An 18,721-nucleotide genomic window follows, 5' to 3' on the forward strand; every position below is an offset into this window, starting at 1 on the left:
GGCAGGAGGAAGCACTGCCCTGCCGTGTGTCCCTGTCACAACTGTTCTGTGCGAGCCCAAGGTTGCAGTCACTAAGCCACCTCATCTCAGTGAGTGCCTTCCTCGTTTTCACAGACCTTCTGCTTTAGAAATGTTACATTTTCACACGGTGAGAGAGAAAAGGGAAGGCCAGGAATGAACACCCGTTTATCAGCCCGCAACATGTATAGTGGACAAACTTAAATCCAGAATCTGATAAAACCCTTCATTAGCTATATGATACTGGACATGTTTATACCATCAGTTTTTGTTACCTGCATAACGTATACCAGTTTGTACAAGGGAGGTAATACATAAAGGGTTTACTAGGCAATCGAGGCTCAACAAATATGTTTCCTTTCAGTCTAACACTCGCAAATGTTTTCGATGTTTCATTTAAAAAAAAATTTATTTTATATATTTTCCGATGTTTCCTTTTTTAAAATTTAATAAACTTTATATTTCAATAAATTTATATTTATATGTTAATAAATAATATAATTTAATAAATTTTAATTTAATAAATTAAAAACAAAGGAAACATTGAAAAACTTATATAAAATAAATTTTTTTTAAAAAGCAAATGTTTTAACTCTGTTTATAATGTTAGATTTTGACCAGGTATACATCCAGCGTAGCTGGGTTTGCTTGGCCTGACTGAAAACTCCGTGGAAGATGAAGCAAAGAGGCAACTTGATCATGCAACATCTCAAGGGGACAGTATAGCATTGATGTCAAGAAAGCTATCAGATTATATCATCCTTTAAATATAAATTGCTATGTATTTCATGCTTCCCAAATCAATCTATTGGCCCCATTTTAGGTCTAAGAAACTAGGGCAGCGAGGGCAAGGACAAGGATAAAAAGAGAAGACCATTTATTCATTCAGCAAATATTTCTTCAATGTTTCCTATTATGCAGTCCAGGGTGGGCTGTAAACTCCCCCTGCGCCTGGGGTTTGATTAAGAATACAGTGAATGCTCTCAGGGAGATGCTATCTATGGAATGTTCACTAGATAAAAATGTCCAACAAGTTTTCAATATTCTTGTTGAGAATCCTGTTTGCAATTATTGCAAACATTGCAAATATATTGATGGCCTCCTTCTAGCTTTTGGGAACAGCTGAAATTCCCCCATTGACACAGCCTCTAGGATTAAACTTGAAAAATCGACAACAGAGAATTCCCATTCAGAGTCCCGGCCTTGAAGACGCCTTACTGTCTCACAAAGGCAGAATGTTATGACCTGTGGTGCACACTGTGGGATGCATCTGCTTTCTTAAACAGTTCCTGGCTAGAGGCCTACTATCATTGGGATGGGTAGAGAGAACGATAGGGAAAAGATTAATTTATAACGAGCTGGATGAGGTAATTACCAAAAAATCCACTTACTCTCTGACCCCCAATGGGAAGCATTTTAGTTTTAGAAGACAAGGCTTTATGTTCAGAAACTTACTGGCCAGTTGGGGTGGATTTGTTTGTTTTCATTGCAAAAAAAAAAAATCATTAACTTTCACAGATCTATAAGGAGACCCAGATCAAACACTTTCAGCAAATGAGGAAGTCAACCATACCCCCTGGGTTTCCTCCTCTGAACTGGTTCAATGGTTCAATATTAAAGAGGAAACCTTATTTGTTGCCATGTGTATTGGGGTGTGTGTGTGTGACATTTGAACCTTAAAATAAGCTTTATTTTTTGATAACCCCCTCCTCCACCCCCAGGGATGTTAGCTCATGAATGTAAAGATTGTTTTGTTCACCTCCCCAAAACAAACTAATAAAAACCCACTCCCATGGAGTTGATTCCTCCTCCCAGCTCCATCCCTCCCAAAGTACCTGGAACAAAGAGAGTCTCAATCAATGCCTGTTGAATGAATGAATGACAAGGGTGCTTCAAGTTGACTTGTGCCACCGGGTATTTTATGCATCGGCTAAATAATTGAAACTCTGAGTGCATCCATGTGTTCCTGATGAAATTGTGGACAATCTCATGGCTCCGATAGGCTATTTGTGACTATGTAATTATTCTATATCCAGCACAAGGCTTTAAACCATGAGATTGAGTAGATGAGAACTCCCTTCTCTTCACTCGGGCCCTGTAACGATTTAACATGTTAATGCAGAGAGTTGTTTTAACGGAATGTTTCTAGAACAAAGCCTACTCACGGCAACTTTTCAGTAAGAAACTTGAAATCAGTATTGGGCCTTGGTTAAAAAGAGCACTGTCTACCATCTAGATTTTTTCGAAGTCGGTCGGATTGAAGATAAGAAAATAAAACCTCACGAAGGAGAGAAAAATGTGGAACAGGAGTCAAATTCTTGAAAAGTCCAAACTTCCTAGACAGGTTGAGAAGAAGATTCTCCCAAGTGACCACCCTGGGATACTCTTTGAACCTTCAACACACAGTGCCCTTGGGGGTCACCTATGAACCAAATGACAAATTGGCCCTGGAATAAATACTATCACCTATTGGTAATGCATACCTTAAAAAAAATTAATCTCTGTGACACTAAGTGGTCAAAAATTCCTCTAGAGCAAATAAATGCAGCTAAGGGGGCAGGGAAACTGCCCCCTTTGCAGACATGGTGCAGCAATAATGGAGTAAATGAGAGGAAGACACCTTGTGGAAAGCAAACCAGATCACTGATTAAGTTGTGTGGGAACTGTTAAGAGGAGAAATGAATTTGCTGTGCCACTTTCCCACTTTCCACTTCAAAGACAACAAAATGCTAGTAAAACAAAGAAGCCCTAACTCTACAATGGTTGTTTGTTAGTTAACGGAATCAACCTGTGATTACTACCTTCCTCCTGGTTGTTAGATTGTGGCCACTAGAGGAAACCCGCTCAACAGCAAGAACGGCAGGATTTTGAATACAACCCAAGGGTTTTATTTACCAGTGCCAGGTAAATAAGTGGTTCTCAGGGGAAAATTAACCGTTTCTTGTGAAATGTGTGTGACTAGTAAAATATAATTTAGGGCTTACCAGGGCAGGAAACTGAAAATTCAAATGAAGCTTATATCACAGGAAAGGGTATATCAAGGGATTTTATTTAATGGGGTGAAGGAAATATTTCCTGTTTTTTTTTATTACCCTAGGGCAGATCTGACACCATTAGTTTCCTTTCTGTCATAAATATAGACGAGTAGAATTTGACAGGCATCACTATAAAATAGGCTACAGATAAGTCCAGACTTCTCTCCATCCACACAGAACTTTTATACTCATTGCTGATAGGCTGCTGGAAGAGAATGACCAAGGTCTGATTTCAGGCTTCTAGGTCACGGTTTCACCTTGACCACATCTTTCATTTCCTGCTGTAACATTTGCTAGGATCCCTAAGGTGCTTTCATTTTTGTAAGTAGTGTAAGAAGAGGAAAAAAAAAAAAGAAGAAGGTATAGAAAAAAAAGATAAATCTTAATTCACATGCTGCTGGACTATCTCCGTGTCTCCAGCACAAAACTTCAAATCCAATCCAAGAACTGGCTGTGTATTAGAAGTCTGCAGATTTAAACCTTGTCCACCATGATCAAACTGGATTTATGGAGCATCATAACTCTCCAGACACCATCCAGCAGCTTATTAATTTAATAGACTCCTGTCCATTCCCTGATGTTCCTGCCCTGACAGTCTCTCAAGATAAGGCGAAAGCCTTTTGACAGGACAGAGAGCATATATATTTTCTTCTGTTTTCTCCTGGATGGGGTTGTCGACAACTTGAAATGTGTGGCTCAGCAAATTTGTTTTTTTCCGCCCCCTCCCTCCTTCTCTTTTTACCCCTTTCGCTTTGCAAGAAGGATTACAGAGGCAATCCTCCTGAGAGATCACGGGGTCAGGGCTGACTGTGTTTCCCCTAAGTACTTATTTAGTATTTTGTTTTACAAAATAACAATGAATTGATTTAAAGATGTCCACGCAGGGACATTTTTACCATGAAAAGAAACAGCATTACAATTTAATGCCTGATATAAATTAAGAGGTGCTGGAAAGAAGAAGAAAAAACGGCCATAAGGGCTCTCATTAAATAGAGCACAGAGCTGTGTTGATTTCCCTCCCCCCTCCCCCATGTTTTTATTTGTAAGGGTGAGGTGGAGTGCTAAAAAGACAGCACTCGAGCTGCAATATATTTAAAGACAAAATACTTTCCAGTATTCTTATTTTCCCTTTATGAAATTCTCATGCTCTACAATTGTGATTTTTATTTGCCCCTAAAGTGCAAATAAAATTCACATGCCTCAAGGAGCATTGATACACTAGTGTATTGCAAGGTGAACTGATTCCACCCCAGAGTGTACTCTTTGGTTGCAGTCCGTAGACCAGGGCTTTTCAAACTTAAGTGTGACCACACATTACCTGAGGATTGTGTTATGAAACAGATTCAGTTTCAGTAGGTCGAACTGGGCTTGGGACTTTTTGTATTCAAAACAAGCTGATGTCACACTGCTGGTTGGCAGACCATATGTTAAAGAACGAGGCACGATCCAGATTTTGACAATGGAAAACATAGTTTAGACATGGATAAAGGACGCCCTTGGATCACCCCACACTAAGCACAACCTAAGCAAATCACCAAAAATATAAGCAGAGTACGCATCTTGTACATAATGGGCTCTCAGTGAAAACTCCAATGGATATGAAAACACAACCCCCAAATTCCACGTAATGTCCAGATTAAAAAAAACAAAAACTTTCTTCATTTTTATCCACTTGGTTAGCTGCAAACCTTTCTTAAAAGCCATTGATAAGATACAAAGTAACTCGACCATTTTCTTATACGACACTGTCTCATCTCAGTGATAAATGTTTCTTATCCCTATCTCTAGTTAACATGTAAAACTAATTATGAGGCAAGAGTTTCTAAAGTAAACTACTACTTGATCCAAATGTCATTCACAGTCCACTTTATTTGGTCCCTGAGAATTAAGATGAAGCTATTTTGGATTTGACTGATGAGAATCTTTGACTCTAAAAGCCAACCCAACCAGTTGTCTTGAAGTCAGTAGGATATCATGACCCTCTGTGTTTCACAGTGCAACGAACTGTTCTTCACAGGAGTTGTAATGGCCAAGCTTTAGAAAAAATAATTCAGCCAGACATTTTTCAGAGGTCCGTCTGGGTGGACTTGAACTTCCAACCTTTCAGTTACCAGCTGAGCACCTGAATTCTTTACAGCATCGGTGGCCTCTTAAACCCCACACTTTAATCTGGAAACCTAATCTAAAAAGGTAGCAGAATTACAGAAATATTCTTTAAGGTTTCATTTATATAACACAACTAGGCCCAATATTAAGAGACTTGCAGTTATTATTCACTACTTTAAAACAAATTGAACTTTGTGTCTATTTTATATATTTACATGCATATAATTTATGTGTCACATTAAACTATTCTCTAAGTACAATTGCCATGTGTTTATTTCTGTTTCCTATAAGGTCACTATGTGTTGGCATCAACTTGAGGGCAGTGGGTAGTAGAATGTTCTTTGGCTTAAATTTATTTATGAGATCCTAAATTGCTTATTATGAATATTTGATGAGTACTCTCATAAAGCTAGGTTTTCACCGTGAAGCACTAAGACTTACATTTCTTGAAAGACGCACAAAGAGACGAGAGCGGAGAGCAGTCATTCTTGAAAATCTTTCCTGACAACAGAGCCCGACAGTGATGATAAATGCTAGATTTCTGAAGGGAGACCTGGCTGAAGTAATTTATTCTCATTGAATTTCAATGGGCGGCAGATAGAACGACATAAATAGATAGATAGAAAGATCTTATCTCTTCATACTTGAATGTATGTATTTCTGAGTCATTCCCTAGGTTGGGAGTCTTGCTTGCAACACCCCGATATACTATCTTGGTTGACCCCGCTGTTGTCTGGCCGTCTTCACAGACCTCAGACAGGCTAATGAGAATGTATCTTCTCCACAGTGCGACTGCAGGTCATGGCATATAAGGTGACCTTTCGAGTTTAAAAATAGCCTTCAAAAATGGGGTTGACTTAAACAGCAAAGGTAAAATGAAACGCTTCCAATTTCAAGTCTCCAAGCAAAGACGGAGAGCTGTCCCGTTGCCCCAGGGAAGAGCTGAGAACAGGTGGCACAGTCACCACCGGACGGAAGAACGTAAAGCAGATCGTAAAGCAGATCCCAGACGAAGGGCCAATAACAGTCATCCAATCGGTAATGTCGTCCGTTTGTGAAGCTCCAACTTGAACCCTCTTTTGCATGTGTGCAGATTTTACTATTTTAAATAGCTCGTTCACACATATGTTGATGCAGGTTGCATGATGTACGTCACACACATGTAAGACATTACAAAGACATCTTTTTGTTCCAGATTTATTAGTATTTATTTTTTAATCTAGCTAAGGGATGGAAAGCTATCTTAGAAAAGAGGTTGCTGGATATTGTACTTCTAAATGCTTTCCACGTCAGCAATTTCTGAAACAAAATCAAGTCATGCTAGAATTTACTCTGCTGTATACTGCTCTATAAAACCCATTAAGTAACAATTCAAAGTTCAATGAATCTATGCTGTGTGCTAGCTATAAACTTACTGAGGAGCAGGACGGAGTCAATTTCTTTGAAGCAGCTGATATTCAGCGCGGGAGAAAGCAAGAGGTTAGGAAGGAGCTCTCTTCTGGTGGCCGGTCAGAAAAGCCTTCCGAGGTGTTAATACAAGCTAAGTCTTGCGAAGTACCTGAGACTCACGATGAAAACAGAAAGGAGCAAGCACTGGGCATTTAATTGAGTCTTGCTGGAGCAGAACGAGAAATAGGACTATAGGTAGTTAAAACACAGAGGGGTGCTAGCCTAGGGAAATGGTGTGGTCAGGTCAAAGGGAATAGAAGGCTGAAAGGAGAACCCTAGAACACCTGCGGAGGATCCCTTTAGTGCAGCTGTGAAGGAGCAAGCTAATCTGGAGAGGAGACCCTGCGATTTTGGATGTCAAAGGAATGAGTACAGACATAGCTGTAGAAGCTGGCCTAGGCAAGGAAGCATACTTCCTGTTAAGAATGGTGAGGCGGGGGAGTGCGGAGTGGAGACCCAAAGCCCATCTGTAGGCCACTGGACATCCCCTTACAGAAGGGTCTCGGGGAGGAGACGAGCCAGTCAGGCTGCGATGTAGCAATGATGAAAAATACATCTTTCCTCTAGTTCCTAAATTCTTCCTCCCCCTGCCGCCACCCTATCATGATCCAAATTCTACCTTGCAAATCTGGCTAGACCAGAGCATGTACACTGGTACAGATAGGAACTGAAAACACAGGGAATCCAGGGCGGATGATCCCTTCAGGACTAGTGGTATGAGTGACGATACTGGGAAGATGGAAGGAGGGTGGGTTGGAAAGAGGGAACCAATTACAAGAATCTACATGTGACCTCCTCCCTGGGGACTGACAACAGAAAAGTGGGTGAAGGGAGATGTCAGAGAGTGCAAGATATGACAAAATAATAATTTATAAATTATCAAGGATTCATGAGGGAGGGGGGAGCGGGGAGGGAGGGTAAAAATAAGGAGTTGATGCCAGGGGCTTAAGTGGAGAGCAAATGTTTTGAGAATGATGAGGGCAATGAATGTACAAATGTGCTTTACACAATTGATGTGTGTATGGATTGTGATAAGAGTGGTATGAGCCCCTAATAAAATGATTAAAATAAATAAATAAAAATTCAATAAAGCAAAAAACAAAACAAAAGAACAAACAAAAAAGGATGGTGAATAGAATACAAGCATTTCTATCTACTCCTTTTCACTGAAATGACGGTGACGGAAACGGACAAAGGCAAAGAGGTGGGGCAGAGTGAGCAATTGCCTTCAACAAATGCTGGAAACGAGAAAGTCCCCCGAGTGATCAATTCGTACGGCAGAGTAGAAAACACTGAGGTCAAGCACTTGAAGAGGAACAGGCCAAATAAAACCAAGCAATTTTATTTGGCAGAATTACAGAAAAGACCAGGGATAAAGATACCAGGTATTTTTAAACGAAGAGGGAGTTTGGAGACAAAATTGGGAGGTCCCATATTTATTAAGAAAGAATAAGTAATGAGTCTTAAATGCCCACCCCCCTGCCCCCTTTCCCTCTAGATCAGTGGTTCTCAACCTTCCTAATGCAGCGGCCCTGTAGTACAGTGCCTCATGTTCTGGTGACCCCCCAACCATAACATCACTGTCATTTTGCTACTGTTATGAATCGGGCGACCCCGGTGACAAGATTGCTCAAACCCCAACGGGGTCACGACCCACAGGTTGAGAACTGCTGCTCTAGGTCTAAGTGAAGACTTCTCTTCACCCCTCTAGGACATAAACTGTCCATTTCTGGAGAGCTACAATGGAAACACTGTCGATCCAAGAATGAAAGCTGAGCAGCATGTTAGTCTAGCAAACAGATCAAACCCACCCCAACCAAACCAAGTCACTGCTGAATCATAGTGACTCTACAAGACAGAGTAGAACCTGTCCATCTCTGCAGAAGCAGCCTGCCTCGCTTTTCTCCTGGGAAGCAGCTGGGGGCTCAAGCTGCTGTTCGTATCTCAGGTTCGGCTACAGTAATCTAAAACCAGAGGACCGAGGGAGCATCACCATTTTCAAGACTGGCGGCATACAACTTGACCATGACACTAACCAGTCCTACTCTCCGGATGAGTCACCGAAATATGAGCAACAAGTTTCCCATATCTCAGAGAAGAGACTGAAGTTCTTTGCAGCAGAAAGCTATACTTTTTTTAAAAAGGAAAAATATATATACTTCAATTGAGGGACTTTGCCATCACCACCATGCCTGGGTGTCTAACGACCCTGCTCCAAAGCAACCAGTTTAAAACACTAAATGCAAAACTCAGCCCACGCACGCACCTCTTGTTCTCCAAACTCAGTCTTTTGTGTCCCTTTGGAAAAAAAAAAAAAAAGAAATAAAAGAGAGAAAATATCCATGGAACTCAATTCATTGGAGGAAAGCCCCAGCCTATGAGACAGGGGTCAAAATATAAGGAAACAATGCACAGTGCGGTTTTCCTAAGGATCGTCCACTGGTTATGGACGTAACCATAAAGAGAAAAGGAATGGTCAGAGGACAACACCGACCTTGTGGAATTATCCACGCGTGCTACATTAAAAGGCGGCGTTCAATGAAGAAGTGTGAAGACATCCCAGAAAGTCAGATAAGGAGACATTTGTGAGAATGTTACTCGATCCCTGTATTTTTCCCCCAGTCATTTTATTAGGACATAATTCAGACATCACCCCACTCAATAGTCCACTCATACACTACGCTTGTTTCACATTGCTTTCTATGTCAAAAGATCCCTGTGACGCGATCCCCAAAGCGGAGTCAAGGGACTCCACAGCATGGCCTGACCAAGGAAGACTTGCTCTTCACTGATCTCTTTTGGGATTCTCTGCGCTAACCAAACTGAGATCGCCAGCATGCAGTGTGCGGGTTAAGCCTTGAGCTGTCCACCAGCAGGTCAGCAGTTAGAAACCACCAACTGCTCCTAGGAAAGAGATGAAGTTTTCTACTTCCAGAAAGATTGACAGTTTTGTAACCCATAGGGCAGTGCTACTATGTCCCCAAGGGTCTCCAAGTGGAAGCTACTCAACAGCAATATGTGCAAGTGAGTGAGTGATGCACCACGGGGTTTAGACAGACAATTTCAACTGCCGCAAATGCCCTCCCGTAGCCTTGCCACCTCATACTTAAGCTCAACTCTCAGCCGCCAACGAAAATTCCATCTCTTCTTTGGAAATTTCCTTGACCAATGCAAGAACAAAGTCAGCGTCATCCTACATCCACCAATTAAACGCCTTCCAAACCCTCTGAGCCCGGGAGCCAGAAGTTAGAAACCACCAACTGCTCCTAGGAAAGAAGAAGGCTGTGTACGTTTTCATATCCCTCATGCCACCTGGGTCACATCATGGGCAGAACACGTCTTCGATGGCATTTATATTATGTAGGAAATTATCTTATGACAAACAATGAATCAGGGCATTGAGACAGTAAATGTATATATATTTATTTATTTTTCAATAGGAAATAATCTGAATTCTGTGGATGAGAATTTCTTGGAGGAGTGAGTAAACATTTCTCTGTTCTTTTAGTTTGGCCTGTGTAAAAAGTACAGCAAGAAGAGAGTGTAGACAAAGGCTGATTTTCATTTTCAAATATTTTCTCTTAAATTAAGGAATAAGACCAAAATGAAGAAAATTGTAAAGTTATTTTTTTTAAACTCCTGAGATATTACCACCTTTAGAAAAACACTTTTTTTAAAAACATTTTTTTCCGAAGGTATTTCTATCCAGTATTTTTCTGGCAAACACTTTTAGATTTAATTATAATTCTATGAGGTACCTATTTCCATCTAGAATTGTAATGACATTTCTTCTATGTAATACAGGGTTTTATAAAAGCAAAGCAAAAATATTCACAATATCCAACTCTGAAAGAACAAAACAAAATGACCCTAACGAGGCGCCTCTCCTTTTGGTTGAAAACATACTTGGGGGCAACCTTCAAGATGAAGATCTTCTGAATGACAAGCTCGCCACTCTGGATGGCAGCGAGGCACCTCGCAGAAGACCGTACTGCTTAGGTGCCATGTCTATACCTATGCAACGATCTATTCCCAGTTCTTATCGAATGCTAAAAGGATGTTTATCACTTCACGGCAGAAACTTCATTTATGCATGGGTGTCAGGTGATTTAGGATATCACCCCCCCAACACACACACACACACACACACACACACACACACACACACACACACACACGATAGCTCAAAGTAATGACAGCATTATCACACAGGGGTATTTACTAACATTTCACTAAGGAAAGCCACAGAGTTACTGATAGGAACACAAATGCACTTTTTTTTTCACACCTTAGTGCATATATTAATGGGCACTACGGACATAAAAGAATCAGTACACCTGATGCAGACTGAACTAACAACATACAGTCTAATTGTAAAATGGGTAAATACTTAGTAAGAAATAGAAATGGCAGAGGACTCAGTATGTTTTAGAATTTTTGTCACTCCACGATTGGCAGCTGACATCTCTCCAGTAAATACGGGAGTCCCTGTTGGGGTGACTTGTCATGTCCTTCAGGGCCCCTAAGAAATGGCGATTTGAATCAAAATAGTGGTTTCCTAAAGCAGCAGTATTTGTCACCCTGATCCCGGCATCAAGGCTCACTCTTCAAACCACCGTCTCACTCTTGCTGAGCCCCACAGACAAGGCCTCAGATGTTCACGAAACACATTGGGTTTCAGCATCGCGTTATCCTGTGGTGCTCTGCAATCAATTACTGTTATACCATCATCATTAATAATTTTCTTAATGAAAATGATTCTGTTGATCTCCGTTGTATTTTAATTATCAGAGTTAAGCATAATTACACTGCAGCTCTGAGCTGGCATGTGGACTCCTTTAGGGCGCAATTTTGTTTTAACACACTGATAATGTAATTTTACATTGTGTCAGTTTGTTTGGTTATTATCCAGTTGTACAATTCCACTGTATTCCTGATAACAGATAATAACCTTAGTACCTCCTATATCCTGAAGTCATTTAAAAAGCAATATTGGAATTCCATGACTAGCTAACTTAATCGACTTATGATTTTATAATTCCTGCTGCTAAATATTTGGTTCAGACACCAGCCCTGTTTTAACAATACCATAAAACTGAGGCAACAATTATATATTTTCTAGAAATTACAGAATGGTTAAACAAATGCTTAACGCGAGAGCACATTCTTTTTTCTTTTTAAATTTGTTTATAGAAGATCAGATCCTTAGGTAAACTTAAGCATTAATTTATTGGCCAGTCTGACATTTTGCTCCTGGATTAGACAGCATGACTTTAATAATACTAGTTTCGTACAATAAATCCTCTATTTTAAGGTAGAACACTGCCCAGATGTTTTGACGAGCTCTCATAATAAAGATTTGCATTTTGAAAAGCGATCAATACAGTGTAAGTACTGGAAGTAACCGTGCACATTGTCATTTTAGAATGTGTCTTTATTGCAACAGCACCCAACGGAGGGCCTTACGGACAGTTGCCAATCAATCAAGGGTTAAATGAATTATTTGCATGGTTGCAGATGCATAGCACACAAAATCCGGATTTTGAAGATGCTTATAACATGATTTTGAGATTAGCGTGTGGTCTTCTATCTGATTTTAAATCACTGTGGTCTTAGAAGCAATAGGGAAATTAGCATAAAATATTGCTGCTACTGCTGTTTTAATTCTTGACTATCTTATCTTTAAAGCCAACCCAGAGAATACAAAAACCTGATAAACATGTATGCAAATTTACCAAGAACAAGGATAACCTGCACCCTCCGCCTAAGAACCTCAAAACCCTGCTGACTGTTGAATTGGAATTTGAAGTCAACACACTTTGAATTGAATCCCAACTTTGTTGCCTGTTCACTGCATATCCTGGACCGATTTACAGTGTCTCTGAAACCTCACTTTGCTCATCTGTAAAATGGGAATTGTGATGCTTACATCATGAGTTTTTTGTAAGGAGAAAATTTATATGAAATGTTTAGGAATGTCTTGCATAGAATAAATGTTTAATGAATGATAAGGACTGTTTCTACTCTAGCATTGTATATTACTTTCACTAAAAATAAAAATATTGTATGTAGCAGATTGAAAAATATATCCTACGATGTCCTCAGGTATAGCCTTATGACTGTACCCCCTGTACACATGTTATGCTTCATAATGGCTTAATTGCATCCTGAGAAGTTTGAATGACAGATCAAATATCAAATGGTGACATTTTCCCACCATACTTATATAATACCAATATGGAAGCCTGGATCATCCTTTCTCAATCTGTGACAAGTTTGGACCATACGGATACATGAGAGCAAATAACCAACAATGCATTTATTACAACATGTGCAGTTCTATGAACGGTGCCTCCTCATAAATATTTTGCAATGCAGATGTTGTTATTCTATTTTCAGAGCTGGGAAACTAAGATTCCAAGAGGGCGAGTGATTTTCCCAAGGTCACAAAGTAAATATATAGTTTGCTACAATGATATTACACTTTACATTGAGAGAAATCCTATATAAGGTGGGAGCATGGGTTACCTACTACTTTGCTCCCTCTTCTGACTGACAGTGTTCATTTTTTTTCATCTGGTGAACTAGAGAATATGGCTAATCTGAAATAAGAATTTAAGGAAAAATTAAACCATTTCATTTTTCCCCAATTCATCGTGATCTATGGGAACCAGACTGCTTGTAAGGTGCTGAAAGTTTAATTTTGAATATTCAAAGACATGAAATTCACAGCTACCTATTAGTTTTTTCTTAATCTAAAAGAGTCACCACACTTTGCAAATGCTGTAAAGAAAACAAGGGTATGTGAAGAAGTGGATTTATAGCATTCAACAAGCATTCATGGATTTTAGAAGTAGGTGTTCCATCATTTGCCCAACCCACCCTCAGAAGCAGAGATCCTTTAACTTCAGCAGGGTGCTTTTCCATATTTTTCCATCAAAGATCATTAAATTAACAGTATCTGGAGTCTGTTGAGAATGATAATGGCAAAAACCAGATGACCCAACAAGTCTGGCCCATCAGTGTCTGGATGACCTAATTACTTTCTGGAATGACACGGGGGTAGTTGAGGCAGGGAAAAAGGATATCAGATTGATTTAATATCCAATACTATGGTTTTGTTACTGTGAGAACACAAGATTATTGAACCCAGTCAAATAGCACTAAGTGATAAAACATAATTTTACAAAAATCATTTGATGGACACCTGGACATGGAAATGTTATCGTCGTATTTAATTCTGCTACCAACCTATTTTAATGATAACTTTAAGAAGCAAATAATGAACTCTGGTGGACTGTGGGTAAGTATACGTGGCTAAGGGTCAGGTCAGAGGTGAAGACCACCCACTGCTCCATGAGAGGCAGTGAGACAAGTCAGTCTGCTTCCATGAACAATATCGCAGCCTTGGGGCTTCTACTGCTCTGTTCTACCCTGTTCCGTAGGGCTGCTCTCACCTGGAATTGGCTCGATGACCATGGGTTTCTTTCTCTTAATTGGTAACAGTTAAAAAAATGAAGGAGCCTATCAAAAAATATAACAAAATCTCACAGGCAATGTAATTTTTTATAAAGTATTGTTACATGTATTCATTTTAGATTCTACTTGGAAATTGGTACAGATAAGGTCTCAGACAGCAAGGTCCTCTAACAATGATTTGGACATATGATTCAAAAGTAGGTACGTTCCTAATGGAAAACAAAAAGGAAATATTGTTGCAGCATCTGGATTTTAATTTTTCATCCTGAGCGAGAGCCTCTCTGATATTCAGAATAACGTGCAATATCTGGGACACAAATGTTAACTGAACAAACAAAGGGTCTTCTCTGTTCTGGCACTTGAGGGACAATTTCTACTCTATCGGAAGGCTCAGGTAGGTGGGTCAAATCCACTCCAGGGCCCCGAGGATGCCTGAAGACCAGGCCCACTGAGTCATAATGATCCATTGGTTTAGGGATTGATACCTTCTCCAATGGTATCACTGTGCAGGTAGAAAAAGTCTGGTACCCACTACCAGGTGAGATGATCCTTTCTGAGACTAACGTTCACACAAGAAATAATGAGCCAAAAGATCAGCAAAGTCTAGGGAAAAGTCCGAGCATTGGGGTTGAGTTGTTGCTGATGTCCAGAATATCCCCAGACTCGGTTATGTGAGTTAATGATTCCTTCCACCCCAACACATATATACACACACTCGACATGTTTGTTTTTTATACAACCTAAGATCAGTTGCAGTCTATCCTACGCAAACGACAGAACACAAACTACTCAGTAAAAAAAAACACATGTTATGAAAGTGTTTTATGCATCATAGCTATCCAGCCAGTATTTGTTCAATTCAAAGTGTTAAACCTTTTATCTAAGAAATCATCTTGCTACGGGGAGGCTACCCCTACCAGCAACCTGTGGTGGGAGAAGATTAAGGAGCCCATGCAGTCTTGGTTAGAATTCTTCCCATGGTCCTCTTTTCTATGACCTGGTTGACCTTGGTGGAATCCCAGAATGTTTCGGTCTTCACAAAACTCTGGATATGCTTGGGTTGAGCAGTCCCCTCTCGCCAATGGCCACCTGAATACTGATAGCGAACACCTGTGGGCGAGCAAAGTGATCTGGGCAGCAGAGTGTCCCACAGTATGGCACACTCGTTCCACGAGGGGTCCAGAAAGAGAAAAAACATGTGCTTCCAATGGTCAACGACCTACCTAGACTGCTGTACTGCAGGACACATTGCTACTAGTCCGTTTAGGAGCTTTCAAAAGGGCCCACATCTGGCAATAGTTGGGTCTTTGAGCTTGCTCTTTAATCTCAGGGTTCATTATGTGGAATACAATTTGGAAATGCCCACCGTAAAGCAGACTCTAATTTCTCACAAGCATGAAGCCCAAATTACTGTTGGCGGATTCACTCACGGCCGGTTGTCACCAAGAACAAAGAGTTCCCGTGTGGGAGTCATCAAAGGCTAAATTTGCATTTTACTCTATCCTTATGCTTCATGATGATGAATAATTAGTTCTCTAAGTTGCCTCTGTTAAGTGGGAAAACCGATACCTATTTTCCTGAGCTCTTCTAAAGCTTATTACAGGGACAATATATTCTAGCAACATACATCGGATACTACATTCGATGGATGTGTGTCTAAAACCCACCTCAATAGTTATTAGTTTGAAACCCTGGCAAAAATACTTAATCTTCTTACCTCTATCTTAAATTCACCTTTTATTAAATGGGATAGCTTAATAATTCCATCATTAGAACAAGTTGCTGTATCAAAAGAGGATTCGCTTTAAGAATGTACACACATTAAGTATAGCTGGCTCTGGTATTCTACCTGCAGTTGTTGTCAGTTGCCTTCATGTGTTGAGCGACTCATGACAAGCGACATTGCTCTTGTGGAACCGGGCCCCACAGCGTGACTGCAGATGGTCAGGCCTTGCCTTCCACAGATGGTCCGGTGGGCTCTGACGGGCTTTTACCTGTTAGCCTTTTGGTCAGTTGTCCAAGGGTCAACCGTTTGTGCCACCCAGTGACTTTCAAATTGCAAGAGCAACTGCTATTTTAAGTTCAGTGATATCAACTACTCACTTGATAATTAAACAAACAGCAACAACAATAACAACAAAAATACCGTGTGACGAATGCTGAAGACAAAGCGAGTACATAAACAAATGCAGTGAAGAAAGCTGATGGTGCCCAGCTGTCAAAATATATAGAATATGGGGACCCACAGGCTGGAAGATAAGCAAGGGGCCATCTAACTGAGAAACAACAAAGCCCACATGGAAGAAGCACACCAGCCTTTAAGACAACAAGGCGTCGAAGGGATCAGATATCAGGCATCAAAGACCAATAAAAAAAAAAAAGTCATAGCATTGTGAAAGAGGGGGAGTGCACAGTGGGGACCCAGGGCCAATCGGGGGAAATTGGACATCCCTTTGCAGAAGGGCTGCAGGGAGGAGATGAGCCAATCAGAGTGCAGTGTAGCAAGGATGAAATATACAATTTTCCTCTAGTTCTTAAATGCTTCCTCCCCCATACTACCATGATCCCAATTATACTTGTACATATCCGGCTGGACCGGAGGATGTACACTGGCACAGATAGGAACTGGAAATACAGTGAACCCAGGACAGATGAACCCCTCAGGACCCAGTGGAGAGAGTGGTGATAGCGGGATGCTGGAGGGAAGGTGAGGGAGAAAGGGGGAACAGATGACAAGGTCTACATATAACCTCCTACCTGGGGGACAAACAACAGAAAAGTGGGTGAAGGGAGACGTCTGACAGTGCAAGATATGACAAAATAATAATTTATAAATTATCAAGGGTTCATGAGGGAAGGGGGAGCGGGGAGGGAGAGGAAAAATGAAGAGCTGATGCCAGGGGCTTAAGTGGAGAGCAAATGTTTTGAGAATGATGAGGGCAATGAATGTACAAATGTGCTTTACACAATTGATGTATGTATGGATTGTGATAAGAGTTGTATGAGCCCTAATAAAATGATTGAAAAATAAAAATAAAACTAACACTAAGCAGTGAAAAAAAATACCGTGTTAAATAACAGCAGTTTCAGATGCTTTTCCATCGTGTAATATAAAGTGCCTCGTCCGGTGCCTGGAAACTAATGACCATTTGTTATCTGATGATACACTTGGTATTTATATAGTGCTTTCTTTGTCTAAGCCATGTTCCAGACCAGGACTGCAAAGAGACCTTCCTTAATCTAAAAAAAAAAAAAAATAGTTTGATTGGAAATAATAACTAACATTTTTAACTATTCTTTTAGGGGGGGGGGCACTAAACTGGTGATCATACTAGAAGATTAATGCAATTTAGTATGGGAGCCCCAAAGAGAAGATGCAAAGGGTGATGAAAAAAAATGTGGCCCAATAATCAGCGTAGGCGTCCTGGTGGTGCAAAGGGTCCACATTCATTGCTAACTGATAGGCCCACAGTTTAAACTGTTGCTTCACAGGAGAGAGATACAACATTCTGCTTCCATGCAGATTAGTCTTGGGAACCCAGTGCCCTGGAATCGAGGTCCTGCTGGGACAACTAAAGAGCTGTAATTGACTTTTTTTTTTTTTTAGTCTTAAGTATAAGAGCCCTGGTGTCAATCCAGGTAATTACTCAGCTGCTACCAAAAAGTTGGTGGTTTGAGCCCATCCAGTGACCTCAAGGGAGAAGTTGCTGGAGATATGCTCCCATAAAGATTACATCTCGGGAAACTCTACCCGGCAGTTCTACTGTGTCACACCTGATTGTTCTGACGAAGGTGACATCATTATCAGCATGCGCAGACTATAGCTTACAGTTGGGTTCTATGCATACTGTATACACTCATGTATAAGCCGAGTCTTTCAGTACATTTTAAATGCAGTTTTTGTGGTAAAATTAAGTGCCTCGGCTGATATTCGGGTCAGGTTACACTCGAGTATATACGGTATTTTATAAATTATTTAGCTTTTATAAGCTATCACAAATGTTTTCCCCCCAAGAGAGTTAACAGTAACTAATCATAAACAAGAAAACACGCTCAAGTTCAAATACTCAACTCATCATAGAATTAAAATTTTCCCCCTCTTATGATAACAATTCTCTCCACTAAAAGAAGGTCTGATGTAAAATATCAATGAATCCGGATGATGAACAGGAAATACCTATTCCATTGGTATCTTATACTGTCATAATAGAGATAAGAAATTTGACAAAAATTGCCCCAATCATTGGTTTTCCATGTCAGGACACGTTTTTGGCATGATTTTCCATTGTGACTGTGGTCCCTGGCAAGCTGATTCTGTATTCTATGCCTTTACATTGTGAGACGATACTGATGAATCCTGGGCAAATCTCACTTCCAGTGAGCAATTCCCACCAGCATACCACAGGTATTTCAGGTCAGAAAATTAGTGAGTCCGGGCCCAGCAATTATAGAAGGTAAAGGAATATAATCAGATCCTGGTGTGCAGATTTGTTCTCCCCTCTCCCCCGCCCCAACACTCCCCGCATCCCCACCCCCGCTTCCCCAAATTCCCTCTTTCTGCTGTTTCAACTTTCAAAGGCTTTTGGCAGTTTAAAGGCAATCCTCTTATAAGTGTACAAATTGCAGTGATTATA

The 18,721-nt window shown here is 40.4% G+C and overlaps 1 protein-coding gene across 1 annotated transcript in view; it reads right to left on the reverse strand.

The window, feature by feature from the left end:
* The window catches only part of ZFPM2 (zinc finger protein, FOG family member 2), a 411,811-nt gene that overhangs the window by 155,547 nt on the left and 237,543 nt on the right, over positions 1 to 18,721 (reverse strand). The gene's annotated exons all lie outside the window — the stretch shown is intronic.

This window comes from Echinops telfairi, unplaced genomic scaffold (genome assembly GCF_000313985.2).
Source record: "Echinops telfairi isolate 266 unplaced genomic scaffold, ASM31398v2 ScPeMD7_1;HRSCAF=3_0, whole genome shotgun sequence".
In the NCBI taxonomy this organism is placed as follows: Eukaryota; Metazoa; Chordata; class Mammalia; order Afrosoricida; family Tenrecidae; genus Echinops; species Echinops telfairi.